This window comes from Eretmochelys imbricata, chromosome 5 (assembly GCF_965152235.1).
Source record: "Eretmochelys imbricata isolate rEreImb1 chromosome 5, rEreImb1.hap1, whole genome shotgun sequence".
NCBI lineage: Eukaryota > Metazoa > Chordata > Testudines > Cheloniidae > Eretmochelys > Eretmochelys imbricata.
The window spans coordinates 47,825,031-47,840,282 of record NC_135576.1 but is presented as its reverse complement, the minus strand read 5'-3'; the positions used below and the strand labels follow the sequence as shown (position 1 = coordinate 47,840,282).

Below are 15,252 nucleotides of genomic sequence, written 5' to 3'. Positions count from 1 at the left end.
GTAGATACTCTGGAGGGTAGGGATAGGATACAGAAGGACCTAGACAAATTGGAGGATTGGGCCAAAAGAAATCTGATGAGGTTCAACAAGGACAAGTGCAGAGTTCTGCACTTAGGACGGAAGAATCCAATGCACCACTACAGACTAGGGACCGAATGGCTAGGCAGCAGTTCTGCAGAGAAGGACCTAGGGGTGACAGTGGACGAGAAGCTGGATATGAGTCAGTGTGCCCTTGTTGCCAAGAAGGCCAATGGCATTTTGGGGTGTATAAGTAGGGGCACTACCAGCAGATCGAGGGACGTGATCGTTCCCCTCTATTTGACATTGGTGAGGCCTCATCTGGAGTACTGTGTCCAGTTTTGGGCCCCACACTACAAGAAGGATGTGGATAAATTGGAGAGAGTCCAGCGAAGGGCAACAAAAATGATTAGGGGACTGGAACACATGACTTATGAGGAGAGGCTGAGGGAACTGGGATTGTTTAGTCTACAGAAGAGAAGAATGAGGGGGGATTTGATAGCTGCTTTTAACTACCTGAAAGGTGGATCCAAAGAGAATGGATCTAGACTATTCTCAGTGATAGCAGATGACAGGACAAGGAGTAATGGTCTCAAGTTGCAGTGGGGGAGATTTAGGTTGGATATTAGGAAAAACTTTTTCACTAGGAGGATGGTGAAACACTGGAATGCGTTACCTAGGGAGGTGGTGGAATCCCCTTCCTTAGAAGTTTTTAAGGTCAGGCTTGACAAAGCCCTGGTTGGGATGATTTAGTTGGGATTGGTCCTGCTCTGGGCAGGGGGTTGGACTAGATGGCCTCCAGAGGTCCCTTCCAACTCTGTTATTCTATGATCAAGGGTAGTGACCCTGGGAAATGTGCAGGTCATAGTGGATGGCTTTGCTGCAATGGGACTCCCTAACTGTGGTGGGGCCATAGACGGAACCCATATCCCTATCTTGGCACCGGAGCACTAAGCCGGCGAGTACATAAACTGCAAGGGGTACTCTTCAATAGTGCTGCAAGCACTGGTGGATCACAAGGGATGTTTCACCAACATCAACGTGGGATGGCCAGGAAAGGTACATGACGCGGGCATCTTCAGGAACTCTGGTCTGTTTCAAAAGCTGCAGGAAGGGACTTGATTCCCAGACCAGAAAATAACTGCTGGGGATGTTGAAATGCCTATAGTTATCCTTGGGGACCCAGGCTACCCCTTAATGCCATGACTCATAAAGCCGTACACAGGCAGCCTGGACAGTAGTCAGGAGCTGTTCAACTACAGGCTGAGCAAGTGCAGAATGGTGGTAGAATGTGCATCTGGACATTTAAAAGCACGCTGGCGCAGTTTACTGACTCGGTTAGACCTCAGCGAAACCAATATTCCCACTGTTATTACTGCTTGCTGTGCACTCCACAATATCTGTGAGAGTAAGGGGGAGACATTTATGGCGGGGTGGGAGGTTGAGGCAAATCGCCTGGTTGCTGGTTTCACACAGCCAGACACCAGGGCTGTTAGAAGAGCACAGGAGGGCGCGGTGCGCATCAGAGAAGCTTTGAAAACCAGTTTCATGACTGGCCAGGCTACGGTGTGAAAGTTCTGTTGGTCTCTCCTTGATGAAACCCCCCCGCCCCTTGGTTCACTCTACTTCCCTGTAAGCTAACCACCCTCCCCTCCTCCCTTCGATCACCACTTGCAGAGGCAATAAAGTCATTGTTGCTTCACATTCATGCATTCTTTATTCATTCATCTCACAAATAGGGGGATAACTACCAAGGTAGCCCAGGAGGGGTGGTGGAGGAGGAGGGAAGGACAAGGCCACACAGCACTTTAAAAGTTTAAAACTTTAAAACTTATTGAATGCCAGCCTTCTGTTGCTTGGCCAGTCCTCTGGGGTGGAGTGGCCGGAGGCCCCCCCACCGCGTTCTTGGGCGTCTGGGTGAGGCGGCTATGGAACTTGGGGAGGAGGGCGGCTGGTTACACAGGAGCTGTAGCGGCCGTCTGTGCTCCTGCTGCTTTCCTGCAGCTCAACCATACGCTGGAGCATATTGGTTTGATCCTCCAGCATTGAATATTGGTTTGATCCTCCAGCATTTGATCCTCCAGCATTTGATCCTGCCTCCTCTCATCACGCTGCCGCCACCTTTCAGATTCAGCCCTCTCTTCAGCCCCCACTTACTCTCTTCAGCCCGCCACCTCTCCTCCCAGTCATTTTGTGCTTTCCTGCACTCTGACATTGTCTGCCTCCACGCATTCGTCTATGCTCTGTCAGTGTGGGAGGACATCATGAGCTCAGAGAACATTTCATCGCAAGTGCGTTTTTTTCACCTTCTAATCGTCACTAGCCTCTGGGAAGGAGAAGATCCTGTGATCCTTGAAACACATGCAGCTGGTGGAGAAAAAAAAAGAGGCAGTGGTATTAAAAAAAAAAACACATTTTCTAGAACAATGGCTACACTCTTTCATGGTAAACCTTGCTGTTAACATTACATACATAGCACATGTGCTTTCATTCCAAGGTCGCATTTTTCCTCCCCCCACCACGTGGCTAGCCCCTCACCTCTCCCCATGGCTAGCAGAGGGGAACATTTCTGTTCAGCCACAGGCAAACAGCCCAGCAGGAACGGGCACCTCTGAATGTCCCCTTAAGAAAACAGAAAAAGAAAAGGAGTACTTGTGGCACCTTAGAGACTCAGAGACTCAACTTAGAGACTCTCCTGCTGGTAATAGCTTATCCAAAGTGACCACTCTCCTTACAATGTGTATGATAATCAAGGTGGTCCATTTCCAGCACAAATCCAGGTAAAAGAATAAACAGACACAAATCAGATGTCAAGAATTATAACATTCATAAACCAGTCAGAGAACACTTCAATCTCTCTGGTCACGCGATTACAGACATGAAAGTCGCTATTTTACAACAAAAAAACTTCAAATCCAGACTCCAGAGAGAAACTGCTGAATTGGAATTCATTTGCAAATTGGATACAATTAACTTAGGCTTGAATAGAGACTGGGAGTGGCTTAGTCATTATCCAAGGTAGCCTATTTCCCCTTGTTTTTTCCTACCCCCCCCCCCAGCCACCAAGACATTCTTGTTATACCCTGGATTTGTGCTGGAAATGGCCCACCTTGATTATCATACACAATGTAAGGAGAGTGGTCACTTTGGATAAGCTATTACCAGCAGGAGAGTGAGTTTGTGTGTGTGTGTGTGGAAAAAAAAGGGGGGGGGGTGAGAAAACCTGGATTTGTGCTGGAAATGGCCCAACTTGATCATCATACACATTGTAAGGAGAGTGATCACTTTAGATAAGCTATTACCAGCAGGAGAGTGGGGTGGGAGGAGGTATTTTTTCATGCTTTGTGTGTGTATATAATAAGATCTTCTACACTTTCCACAGTATGCATCCGATGAAGTGAGCTGTAGCTCACGAAAGCTTATGCTCAAATAAATTGGTTAGTCGCTAAGGTGCCACAAGTACTCCTTTTCTTTTTGCGAATACAGACTAACACGGCTGTTACTCTGAAACCCTTAAGAAAAGCACCCTATTTCAACCAGGTGACCATGAATGATATCACTCTCCTGAGGATAACACAGAGAGATAAAGAACGGATGTTGTTTGAATGCCAGCAAACATACACTGCAATGCTTTGTTCTACAATGATTCCCGAGTACATGCTACTGGCCTGGCGTGGTAAAGTGTCCTACGATGGTGGACAGAATAAGGCTGCCCTCCCCAGAAACCTTCTGCAAAGGCTTTGGGAGTACATCCAGGAGAGCCGCAAATGCCAGGGCAAATCAATCATTAAACATGCTTGCTTTTAAACTATGTATATTATTTTAAAAAGGTATACTCACCAGAGATCCCTTCTCCATCTGGCGGGTCCGGGGGGCAGCCTTGGGTGGGTTTGGGGGGGACTGCCTCCAGGTCCAGGGTGAGAAACAGTTCCTGGCTGTCGGGAAAACCGGTTTCTCCGCTTGCTTGCTGTGAGCTATCACCTTCCTCGTCCCCAAAACCTGCTTCTGTGTTGTCTCTATCTCCACTGAAGGAGTCAAACAACACGGCTGGGGTAGTGGTGGCTGAACCCCCTAAAATGGCATGCAGCTCATCATAAAAGCGGCATGTTTGGGGCTCTGACCTGGAGAGGCCGTTTGCCTCTCTGGTTTTCTGGGAGGCTTGCCTCAGCTCCGTAAGTTTCACGCGGCATTGCTTTGGGTCCCTGTTATGGCCTCTGTCCTTCATGCCCTGGGAGATTTTGACAAATGTTTTGGCATTTCAAAAACTGGAATAGAGTTCTGATGGCACGGATTCCTCTCCCCATACAGCGATCAGATCCCGTACCTCCCGTTCGGTCCATGCTGGAGCTCTTTTGCGATTCTGGGACTCCATCATGGTCACCTCTGCTGATGAGCTCTGGGCAGCGTGGCAAGCTACAGGTGACCATGCAAACAGGAAACTGAAATTCAAAAGTTCTCGGGCCTTTTCCTGTCTACCTGGCCAGTGCATCTGAGTTGAGAGTGCTGTCCAGAGAGGTCACAATAGAGCACTCTGTGATAGCTCTCGGAGGCCAATACTGTCTAATTGCGTCCACAGTACCCCAAATTCGACCTGGCAAGGCCGATTTAAGCGCTAATCCACTTGTCGGGGTGGAGTAAGGAAATCGATTTTAAGAGCCCTTTAAGTAAAAAAAAAAAGGGCTTCATTGTGTGGACGGGTGTAGGTTTACATCGATTTAACCTAAATTCAACCTAAACTCCTAGTGTAGACCAGGGCTAAGTTGTTTGGCTTACCCAAACCAGAAAGAGGAAGGGGAGCTCTTCTCTAGTTTTAACAGAGGTGCCACTGTACTTCCTCCCCTCACTTCTTTTATCTCTGGCCTCATCGTCTTTTTACCTACCTTAGGTTCTATGACATAGAACTCATGGTTCCAAGGATAACATCATATTAGAGGTGTGTGTATAACTGTTTCAGCTAGTATTTCCTTCACAATATGAGGACTAGCCTAAGACATGGTACGTATGAGAAGACAATATGCTGTTCAGAATTCTCTCTATTCTATCAGTTTAAGGAGGAAAACAAAGTTTAAAGAAGATAATTTTAAAATTAAGCAAATGAAAAATATCATTAGGTTATTTAATATAACTAAGCAACAATATTACCATGAAATGGCAAATGCTTTTTTGGCCATGAGCCTGAGTACTGTAATCTCCCTTCAGAAGTGCAGCACACACTACAACCAATCAGCTGATTGGTACTAGTAACAAAATTATTTAATACCCAACCATTATAACTTTCTATACAGAGATAATAAAGAGGAAATAAACCATGGAACAGATTTCATACTGCTTTACTTTCCAATCAATAAAAAAGAAAAAAATATTAAAGTTGCAGTCTCTCTTCATAATCCATAGGAAAATTACTTTGCTAAAGCAGCCACAACCTATTTTGAACAACTTTTTGCAGATCAGCCTTCCCCCCTTGCCTCCCCCCCCCCCCAAAAAAAAAATCAAAAAACATTTTTCTCCACAAGATCTCTAAGTGGTCAAATGGGCAAAAAGAAAATGGCGGTTTTAGATTGGGAAGGTTCTGCAATGTTCCTGTTCCTTTTTGGCATCCCTAAGGGGGCAAAGTTAAGGTTGCCTGGATGTACTGTGTGGAACGTGTCATCTTAACTACTTACTATTTTTCTAATGTTTATCTTCTTCTAATGCTAGCTTTTTTGAAGGGATATGTAAAAAGGACCTTAATGTGACATTGTCTCATGTTACAACAGAGCTTTAAGAAATACACATTCTGGAGAGCTTAGAGAGCCTGCAACCTTCCACATTAATGAAGCTTTTGAATGTAATTTTCCCTTTTTTAAAAAAAAGCAAACTGGGAATAAGTGAAGGGGAATCAGTGTGACATCTGCTGGGGGAGCAGCTTCCGAGGTGCTCATCACAGATCCTCAGCTACCAGCTCTACTCCTCCTCCCTGCCCTTGGTAGCTTTGAAAGGCCAGTAAAGGAGGGGAACATTTAATCAAGGAGTGGTGAGTGAATAGGAGTCACTATCCACCATCCAGACCTAGAGCAGAAGAAGGGGAACTCTGGCTCCCGTTTCAACTTATTTCCCCAGTAGCCTCAGAAAATGCAAAGCTGCACATGCAGGCCTCCAGAGAGCATTAAGGCAAATAGGAGAGCAGGGTGGAGAAAGAGAAGACTGTTCACATAAAATGTTTTGGCTATGGATCTTATACAGATTGCAAAACAGCTTTTAAAAGTGTAATGTGGCAGGTTGCATATGCAAGGGCTCTTTCAAGACCCACCCTTTCACAAGAGAGGGCCCAATCACTGTTGACAATCTAAAAATACATTGTATGAAGGACAACGTTAGAATTATTATTTGTCCAGGATATTACCACAGCACTAATTTAACCATAAATTCCTTTACTAAATCCAAAGGCTGAATGGTAGTTGCTCTAAACATGCCTAAAAAGCTTAAAAAATAAGCAATTTATTGCACCCAAAGAGTAACAAAACATTTAAGCATTGATCAAGATACTTATAAAATGGACTAAACCCAAAAGTGCTTAGACCCATACTGCTCAGCTCCAACTTGGTCGACTAGGTATTAGCAATGGACTCTTTAAGAGTTTACTTTTTATACCCCTTTACAAACAAGTGATGTCACTGCTAATTATAAAACTTTAGCTAAGGCCAGATGAAGCAGTTTCTTATATAGCCAATTATTTATTGCACCTGATACGCAGCTAACCATGTTTTATTTCTATTACTTCAGTCCATACCTTAAATAAGAGGATATGGTATTTTAAAGGGTCACTACAAGTTGAACACAATAACTCTCAATCTCTCATTCTTTTTGGTCATATGCTTTGGGCTGATTGCTCATGTTAATATACCAACTCAGTTTAAAACCATAGTTCACCCAAACCTAACGTGGGCCTGTTATAAAGATAAAGAAGGGTAACCACCTTTTTGTATACAGTGCTATAAAATTCCTCCTGGCCAGAGGAAAACTCCTTTTACCTGTAAATGGTTAAGAAGCTAAGGTAACCTCACTGGCACCTGATCCAAAATGACCAATGAGGGGACAAGATATTTTCAAATGGGGGGGGGGAGGGGGTGGAGGAGAAGAGAGATGACACACAAAAGGTTTTGTTTGTCTGCATGATACCTTTGCTGGGAACAGATTAAGGATGTAAGCCTTTCAACTTCTGTGAAGTTAGTAAGTAATTTAGCTAAAATGCGTTAGATTTTCTTTTGTTTTTTGGCTTGTAAATTCGCTGTGCTGGAGGGAATGTGTATTCCTGTTTGTGTCTTTTTGTAACTTAAGGTTTTACCTAGAGGGATTTTTTAGGTTTTAAATTTGATTACCCTGTATTTACCATCCTGATTTTACAGAAGTGATTCTTTTACCTTTTCTTCAAATAAAATGCTTTTAAGAACCTGATTAATTTCTCATTGTTCTTAAGATCCAAGGGTTTGGATCTGTCTTCACCTGTACCAATTGGTGAGATTATTATTATCATCAAGTCCTCCCCCAGGAAAGGGGGTGTAGGGCTTGGGGGAATATTTGGGGGGGGGGGAGAGAAATGTCTCCAAGTGGTCTCTTTCCCTGTTCTTTGTTTAAATCGGTTGGTAGTGACAGCGTATCAGGTTTTAACCTAAGCTGGTTCCCAAGGCAAAAAATAAAATAAAATAAAAAAAAATCTGCCTTGGGGAAGTTTTAACGTAAGCTGGTAAAAATAAGCTTAGGGGGTCTTTCATGCAGGTCCCCACATCTGTACCCTAGAGTTCAGAGTGGAGAAGGAACCTTGACATGGTGGCAGAGCGGTGGGACCAGAGATCATTTTGAACCAGAAGCACAGAAGGATTTTAAAAGGTTTTGTAAAAGGTGATTGCAGCTGCAAATTCTGTCTATCTGCCTGGGAACAGAGCAGCTCCATAACAAAAGGATTTCTCTGTAGGCTGAAAACAGCTATCAGAGACAAAGGTATCAGGTTACCATACAGCAAATTTTACAAGCCAGGGTTTTTTTTCTTTTTATCTCTCGGGTATAGATAGGTTAAAAACAGAGAGGCTGAGATGACAAAAAGCAATGCCCAACAGAAACTGGAGATAGCCCGACTGGAAGCAGAAGAGAAAAAAAAGGAACATCGGAGACTGGTCAAATTAAAACGATTCGATAAAGAGGAAGGGAAAGAGGCAGAGAAAGCCCACGATGCTGCCCGCAGGAGAGCTATGGAGGCAAAGGAAAAAGAAATGGGGAGGAGGGGAAAAAAGAGGAAGCATGCACTGGAGATAGAGAAGGCAAAGGCTCAGCAGAATATACTGAATAACCCTAACAATCCTTGCCCAACAATCCACAAATGGGAGCGACTATGTCCACAGTATGATAAATCCAGTGATATTGCTGAATATTTTCTCACCTTTGAGAGACTGTGCACACTCCATCAAATTCCTGAAGCTCACAAGATGACCACATTGGTCGCAAAATTGACTGGAAGAGCTCTGGACATATTCAATAAGATGCCTATTAAGAAGGCTTCTTACTAAAATAAATTCAAAAATTTGGTTTTAAAACAATTTCAAGTTACACCTGAAACTTACAAAGTAAAATTTAAAGCCCTTAAGAGAGGGCCTGGATTAAGTAATGTGGCTTATGTAAGCCAGATAACAAATCTGTTTGATAAATGGCTCAATTGACAGGTTGTAACTAACTTTGGAGAAACGAGGAATTTGATGATACAGGAGCAATTCCTAAAGATGTCCAAGGATAATATAAAACAAACAGTGTTTATGGAATAAGAAAATGGACTCAGCAGAAAGTCTTGCTTCTTATGCTAATCAATACGAGCAGTCCCAGACCACCAAAAAGGCGGGACAAACCAAAAGAAAACGGGTGGAGGGAGGAGAGAGGAACAACCCGGGTCACAGTTTAAGCGAATACCAAAAGAAACACCCTCCGACCACACCCTACTACCCGGTGCAGCCCAAGGCTCCAACTACACCCCAAGGAACACTCCAGACACCTTATTGTCCTGCCACACCGTTCTCCAGCAACCCACCTCGCCCCAGTGACCAATCAGCTAGGCGATGTTTTAAATGTAACGAGCCAACTGCCAAGAACCCCCAACAAATTACAGTTCATTGCAACGAAATCACACCAAAGATGCCTCCCAGATACCCTCAGAGTGGAAGGAAACTGAGTGTGGGCGGGAAGAAGGTTACACCGTGGAGGGACACCGAAGCACAAGTGTCAGCTAGCCACACTTCCTTAGTGAACCCCAATTTAATCAACCCAGAGGTCCAAGTGACATTCAACCCTTCAAGTCAAACTCTTGACTTGCCTACAGCCAAGTTGCCGGTCCACTACAAGGGCTGGTCAGGAATGTGCACTTTTGCAGTCTATAATGATTATCCCATCCCCATACTGTTGGGGGAAAACTTGGCTAATCACGTAAAGCTAGCCAAGAGGGTGGGAATGGTCACCCGCAGCCAGGCTAAGCAAGCTGTCACACCTAGCTCTGTTCCAAAAACTTCTACCAGAACCTGGTCAAAGGTAATGAAACTGGACCCCATGCCAACACCTGCAACAGCAGTAGTGGATCTAGTCACAAAGACCCAAACAAAGCCAGTCCCAAAACCAAAACCAAAACCAGCACCAGCGAAACAACCAGCACCAAAATCATTGCCAGCACTGAATCCAATGCTTGCAACCCCAACACCAAAGGGCCCTACCGAACCTGCACTGGCAGCAGCAAATAACCCTACACAAGCGGCTCAGCCAAAGCCTAAACCCCAACATAGTGCACCAGCGAAGAGCAGTTCACAGTCAACAAAAACAGCCCCATCACCTGCATCACTTCCAGAGGGACTTAGCCCAGGTCCACAATCCAATAAAAAACTAATGTCTCCAGCATCAAGGAAACAGTTCCAGACCATACAAAAAGCAAATAAAAGCCTCCAAAAAGCTTGGACGGCAGCACGAAGCAACCCACCGCCTCTCAGCTCTTCTAATCAATCCAGGTTTGTTGTAAAAAGAGGACTTTTATACAAGAAAACTCTTTCTGGTGGACACCAGAAAGACTGGCACCCTCAAAAACAGTTGGTAGTTCCAAATAAGTACCGGGTAAAGCTCTTAAGCTTAGCCCACAATCATCCTAGTAACCATGCTGGGGTAAACAAAACCAAAAACCATTTAAAAAAGTTGTTCCACTGGAAGAAAATGGGCAAGAATGTTTCTACCGATGTCTGGTCTTGGAAGGTGTGCCAAAAAGTAAAAAACCCAAAACCAGGTCAAAGCCATTCTCCAGCCACTCCCCATAAGGGAGGTTCCATTTCAGCAAGTAGCTGTAAATATTCTGGGTCCTTTTCCAAAAAAGACACCCAAAAAAAAGCAGTACAAACTGATTTTCATAAATTTTGCCACCCAATGGCCGAAAGCAATAGCTCTAAGCAACACCAGGGCTAAAAGTGTGTGCCAGGCACTAACAAACATTTTTTCCAGGGTAGGTTGGCCTCCAACATCCTTACAAATGCAGGCACTAATTTCCTGGCAGAAACTATAAAAAGCCTTTGGGAAGCTCGTGGGGTAAATCACTTGGTTGCCACCCCTTACCACCATCAAACAAATGACCTGGAGAAAAAAGTTTAATTAAACTTTAGGGGTCATAATACATAAATTCGTAAATAAGCACTCCAATAATTGGAACCTAGTGTTGCAACAGTTGCTCTTTGCCTACAGAGCTGTACCCCATCCCAGTTTAGGGTTTTCACCATTTAAACTTGTATATGGCCACAAGGTTAAGGGGCCAGTACAACTGGTAAAGCAGCAACGGGAGAGGTTTAAACCTTCACCAAAAACGAACATTCTAAACTTTGTAACCAACCTACAAAACATCCTCCTAACCTCTTTAGCCCTTGCTAAAGAAAACCTAAAAAATGCTCAAAAAAAGTAAAAAGCCAGGTATAATAAACATGCCAAAAAGCGTTCCTTCAAAGTAGGGGACCAGGTCATGGTCTTAAAGGTGCTCCAGGCCCATAAAATGAAAGCGTCATAAAAAGGGCCAATCGCAGTCCAAAAGCGCCTGGAAGCTGTTAATTATCTCATAGCATTCCCCACCTCAAACCAAAAGCTTAAGGTGTACCATATTAATTCTCTAAAGCGCTTTTATTCCAAAAAATTAAAGGTCAGTTTACAGCCCAGAAAAAAAAAAACAACGTTAAGTGGCGTAAAGGTGTCTACTACAAAAAAAAGTAATGGTGGTGTGGAAGAGGTGAACCTCTCCATAACCCTTGGGCGTATGCAGCAACAGCAGATCAAAAAGCTGTGCACTAGCTATGCGCCAACATTCTCAGCCACCCCAAAACTGACTAAAGGTGCATACCACTTCATTAATACAGGTGATGCTCACCCAATTAGAGCCCAACCTTACCGGGTGTCTCCTCAAGCTAAAACTTCTATAAAACGAAAAATCCAAAATATGCCATAAATGGGTGTAATCCGCCCCTCTGGCAGTGCATGGGCATCTCCAGTGGTTCTAGTTCCCAAACCAGATGGGGAGACATGTTTTTGCGTGGACTACCGTAAGCTAAATGCTGTAACTTGCCCAGACAACTATCCAATGCCACGCACAAATAAACTAATAAAGAAACTGGAACAGGCCCAGTTCATCTCTGCTTTAAACTTAACCAAAGGGTACTGGCAGGTGCCGCTAAATAAATCTGCCAAGAAAAGGTCAGCCTTTATCACACGTCGGGCTGTATAAATTTAATGTACTCCCTTTTGGGCTGCGAAATGCACCCGCCATTTTCCAAAAACTTGTAAATGGTTTCCTGGCGAAACTGAAAAAAATATGCAGTCACCTACCTTAAGGATATGGCCATATTTTCAGATTCCTGGGCAAAACACCTAACACATCTACAAAAAGTCTTCAAGTGCATAAAAAAGGCAAAACTAATGGTTAAGTCTAAAAAGTGTCAAATAGGCCTAAACAAAGTAACTTACCTTAAACACCAGGTGGGTCAAAAAACGATCAACCCCCTACATGCCAAAGTAAATGCTATCCAAGAGTGGCTTGTCCCAAAGTCAGAAAAACAGGTCCAATCCTTCTTAGGCTTGGCCGAATATTACAGGCTATTTGTACCGCAATACAGCCAAATCACCGCCCCACTAACAAACCTAACCAAAAAAAGCCAGCCAAATGCAGTTCAGTGAACTAAAAAGTGTCAAAAGGCCTTTAACCAGCTTAAAGCAACACTCATGTCTAACCCTGTGCAAAGAGCCCCAGACTTTTAACAAACCATTCCTAGTAACCACAAATGCATCCAATCTGATTACCCTGTAAAGTATTTACATCCTAATTTTACAAAGGTAATTCTTTTAATTTTTCTTTAAATACATTAATTTTTCATTGTTCTTAAAAGCCAAGGGTTTGGATCGGTCGTTCACCTGTACCAATTGTAAGAATATCATCATCAAGCCTTTCCCAGGAAAGGGGTGTAAGGCTTGGGGGAATATTTTGGGGGAGGGGGGGAAGACGTCTCCAAGTGGTCTCTTTCCCTGTTCTTTGTTTAAATCGCTTGGTGGTGGCAGCGTATCAGGTTTTTAACCTAAGCTGGTTCCCAAGGCAAAAATAAATAAATAAATAAATCTGTGCCTTGGGAAAGTTTTAACCTAAGCTAGTAAATATAAGCTTAGGAGTTCTTTCATGCAGGTCCCCACATCTGTATCCTAAAGTTCAAAGTGGGGAAGAAACCTTAACAGGACCTACATTCCTACACAAAACACTGGATCCCCAGACCTGCAGCATCCCTCAACATCCTTTTTAGATACCAGCCACCCCTTACCTGCCTCCAAGAGCCACCTACAGAGGGCATCTCTGAAATAAAAACTAAGTGTGAGAACATTTGATCCCCGTGTGACAGACTGACAATATCCTGAACAAAAAACTTATGGAATTAAGATAAACATTATTGAATTAAGTTTAATACCTTTGGGGTCAATTGTATTAAAAATGCAGTTGTATCTGTGTGTTACTGTGGAATTGTATGTCACTCTTCTAGGAAACTAACACAATCTCTAGAAATTATTAGGAACTTCAAAGGGCTTTTTGGATAACGTGTATGAAATGGATTTCCTACAAAGTAGTTGGGAGGAGGGAAATGCAAATTCTCTCCTGTTGTAATAACTGGGCCTCCATATTTACCTGAATTGAGATCTTAATTGTAAAAAGTATGTAAAAGTTCATAAATGTCACAATAACGTATAATAAATATTAATAGGAAAGGTTACAAAACAGAGACAAGAAACTGAGTTAGTCCAAACAAAAAGGTTCACGGACTTAATTCAAAGACTATTAAAATCATGCTGAGTAAACTAAAAAAAGTGTAAATTAAAAATCAGTGAACCAAAACTGGTGTGTCAAAAAACTAGGCCTAACTGGTGAACAAAATAACATGGGAATGGGCTATTTCATCCACTACTTCCTTTTGGGGTTCTTAAAGAAAGGGTATGTCTACACCTTAATGTAAGCCCAGGACTTTAGTCAGCTGACCTGAGTTAGTGAAACCAGGGCTTGAGCATCTACATAGACTGTTAACCCTACATTAAGATCTTTCTAACTAGAGCTCAAAACTGGGGCTCTGGCATCCACACTGCAGCGCAGACACATGCTACTGGCACCCTCCCAAAAATGTGACAGCTCTAACACTTGGACCATGGTGAACTGTGGAAAAACTTGACTGTCCGCCCAGCATCTTACAAGAATTTTGAATAGCTCACTAACATATCCTGCCCAGCCGTTGTTTTGGTCCTTGTGTTCCCAGCTACCAGAGCCAGCAACACTGAGGAGACACCTTTTCAAAGACTTCTCTTTGTTTTGCTTTCACTCCCGTGTCACGAAACGGTCAGAGCTGCCATGAAATGCTGGTAGACATTTCGGCAGTGTTTTCTGACCTATCAAAGGCACCTGACAGAGCTTATGACAGAGCAGGAGGTGTTAGTGGAGTACCACCACCAACCAGGCATGACAGACTCACATTGGCTGATGCTGCTCATTTACTCAGTACAGGCACTGATGCCCGCTATGTAGACTGGTGGGATCACAGTCACGCATACCTGTGATGACCAGCAGTGGGTCCAGAACTTTCGCATGAAGAAAGCTACATTTCTGGAGCTTTGTGAGCAGCTTGCCCTGACACAAGACAGATTGCTATAGCCATCTGGAAAGCTGGCTAACCTAGACTGCTACAGGTCCATTGCAAACCAGTTTGGTGTTGGAAAGTTGACTATGGTAAAGTGGTGACAGAGCTTTCTGAGGCAATTAGGCTTGTAGTTTACCCCCAAGGTGGTGGGCATAGAAGATACTCCTGAAGTAACTGCTGGCTTTGAGAGAATGAGGCTTCCAAACTGTGCTGGTGCCACTGATGAGACTCGTGCCCAGTTTGCCCTCCTCAAGGGGAACGAGTACATAAACCACAAAAGGTACTAAATATCCAGGTCCTCATGTACCACAGAGGGGAATTCATGAATGTTAACATGGACTGCACTGGGAAAGTTCACAATGCCAGGGTTTTTTCCTGATCAGGAGTCTACATTCATGGACAAGCTGGGATACTATTCTCACCAAATGAGATTGGTCATAAATGGAGTTATTGTCCCACTGGTATTCTGGGGGACCCTGCATACTCACTTTACCTTGGCTTATGAAACCATACCCTAATTTAAAAGGGCCCGACAAAAGACAGTTTAATTACACTCTCAGAAGATGACGACTGGCTGCTGAATGTGCTTTTGGCTCGCTGAAATCCCATTGGAGATGTCTAGAGACCCATTTGGATGCCAGCATAATCAATGCTGTCCACATTACTGTGGCTTGATGTGCTCTTCACAATTTTTGTGAAGCCAGAGGTGAGTCATTTCCCCCTGAATAGACCTATGACCACAAGGGGCCACTGAATCAGTATGCTCAGCTAGAAAGTGCACCTATCACAAATGGAGCTGGATGCACCCGGGCACATCAGGGATACTTTGTGCTCCCACCTTACTGACTTACATGGCCCAATGGAAGAGGGGGAGATAGTACCATTATTAATGTGTTTGGGAGAGGGGCTCATTGATTGTGGCAGGTTTTAGTACTATGCCATATACTTATGAATGACATGGCCACTTCTGAAGGGGGTGGAGGTAGTCACAGTATGGACTGATGTAAGGAAAAGATTGAAGTATATATTGCTAGACAACTGT

At 43.8% G+C, this 15,252-nt stretch overlaps 1 protein-coding gene across 7 annotated transcripts in view; it reads right to left on the bottom strand.

Moving 5' to 3' along the window:
* Positions 1 to 15,252, bottom strand: part of CERT1 (ceramide transporter 1) — a 166,251-nt gene that overhangs the window by 126,089 nt on the left and 24,910 nt on the right. The window lies entirely within an intron of this gene.